The following is a 2,383-nucleotide window of genomic DNA, read 5'->3' as shown; positions in this document are numbered from 1 at the left end:
TTAAGCCCGGGGCCGCGGGGCAGGGGCACCCGGACGGAGCGGGGTCCGCCCGGCCCCAGCCCGCGGGGGCAGGAACCGGGTTGACCTGGTGGCCGGAGGAGAATTAAGCCCGGGGCCGCGGGGCAGGGGCACCCGGACGGAGCGGGGTCCGCCCGGCCACAGCCCGCGGGGGCAGGAACCGGGTTGACCTGGTGGCCGGAGGAGAATTAAGCCCGGGGCCGCGGGGCAGGGGCACCCGGACGGAGCGGGGTCCGCCCGGCCCCAGCCCGCGGGGGCAGGAACCGGGTTGACCTGGTGGCCGGAGGAGTATTAAGCCCGGGGCAGGGGCACCCGGACGGAGCGGGGTCCGCCCGGCCCCAGCCCGCGGGGGCAGGAACCGGGTTGACCTGGTGGCCGGAGGAGAATTAAGCCCGGGGCCGCGGGGCAGGGGCACCCGGACGGAGCGGGGTCCGCCCGGCCCCAGCCCGCGGGGGCAGGAACCGGGTTGACCTGGTGGCCGGAGGAGAATTAAGCCCGGGGCCGCGGGGCAGGGGCACCCGGACGGAGCGGGGTCCGCCCGGCCCCAGCCCGCGGGGGCAGGAACCGGGTTGACCTGGTGGCCGGAGGAGTATTAAGCCCGGGGCAGGGGCACCCGGACGGAGCGGCGTCCGCCCGGCCCCAGCCCGCGGGGGCAGGAACCGGGTTGACCTGGTGGCCGGAGGAGAATTAAGCCCGGGGCCCCGGGGCAGGGGCACCCGGACGGAGCGGGGTCCGCCCGGCCCCAGCCCGCGGGGGCAGGAACCGGGTTGACCTGGTGGCCGGAGGAGAATTAAGCCCGGGGCCGCGGGGCAGGGGCACCCGGACGGAGCGGGGTCCGCCCGGCCCCAGCCCGCGGGGGCAGGAACCGGGTTGACCTGGTGGCCGGAGGAGAATTAAGCCCGGGGCCGCGGGGCAGGGGCACCCGGACGGAGCGGGGTCCGCCCGGCCACAGCCCGCGGGGGCAGGAACCGGGTTGACCTGGTGGCCGGAGGAGAATTAAGCCCGGGGCCGCGGGGCAGGGGCACCCGGACGGAGCGGGGTCCGCCCGGCCCCAGCCCGCGGGGGCAGGAACCGGGTTGACCTGGTGGCCGGAGGAGAATTAAGCCCGGGGCCCCGGGGCAGGGGCACCCGGACGGAGCGGGGTCCGCCCGGCCACAGCCCGCGGGGGCAGGAACCGGGTTGACCTGGTGGCCGGAGGAGTATTAAGCCCGGGGCCGCGGGGCAGGGGCACACGGACGGAGCGGCGTCCGCCCGGCCCCAGCCCGCGGGGGCAGGAACCGGGTTGACCTGGTGGCCGGAGGAGAATTAAGCCCGGGGCCGCGGGGCAGGGGCACCCGGACGGAGCGGGGTCCGCCCGGCCCCAGCCCGCGGGGGCAGGAACCGGGTTGACCTGGTGGCCGGAGGAGTATTAAGCCCGGGGCAGGGGCACCCGGACGGAGCAGCGTCCGCCCGGCCCCAGCCCGCGGGGGCAGGAACCGGGTTGACCTGGTGGCCAAAAAGCAAACCGGCCACCAGGTAAACCCGTTCAAAGTATAGGGTTGACCTGGTGGCCGAACAGCAAACCGGCCACCAGGTAAACCCGTTCAAAGTATAGGGTTGACCTGGTGGCCGAACAGCAAACCGGCCACCAGGTAAACCCGTTCAAAGTATAGGGTTGACCTGGTGGCCGAAAAGCAAACCGGCCACCAGGTAAACCCGTTCAAAGTATAGGGTTGACCTGGTGGCCGAAAAGCAAAGCGGCCACCAGGTAAACCCGTTCAAAGTATAGGGTTGACCTGGTGGCCGAAAAGCAAAGCGGCCACCAGATCAACCCGTTCAAAGTATAGGGTTGACCTGGTGGCCGAAAAGCAAACCGGCCACCAGGTCAACCCATTGAAAGTATAGGGTTGACCTGGTGGCCGGACGGGAAGGAAGCCCCGAGCCCCGGGGCAGGGGGACCCGGGTGGAGTGGGGTCCGTCCGGCTCCAGGCCGCGGGGGAGGCTCCGGGTTGACCTGGTGTCCGGACGGGAACGAAGCCCCGACCCCGTGGCAGGGGGACCCGCACGGAGAAGGCGTCCGACCGGCCCCAGCTCGCGCTGCAGGCTCCGGGTTGACCTGGTGACTCCCCTGCCTCGGGTGGCCCCGATCCTTTTTTTTCCGGGTTTTTTTTCCGTTTTTTGGCCGGAGAGTGGTCGGGATGGCCCCCCGGCACCCCTTTTGTGGTCGTTGAAAATTTTGTTTCAGACTTCCAGGGGCCCGATCCCTGACCGAGGCGTTTCAGGCTGGCCTGGCGGACTTCTCTGCACAGGCTCCGGATTGACCCGGTGACTCCCCTGCCTCGGGTGGGCCCGATCCTTTTTTCCGCTTTTTTTTTTTTTTTTTTTT

Source organism: Lepidochelys kempii, chromosome 28, assembly GCF_965140285.1.
Source record: "Lepidochelys kempii isolate rLepKem1 chromosome 28, rLepKem1.hap1, whole genome shotgun sequence".
NCBI lineage: Eukaryota > Metazoa > Chordata > Testudines > Cheloniidae > Lepidochelys > Lepidochelys kempii.
Note: the sequence above shows the minus strand (reverse complement) of the source record.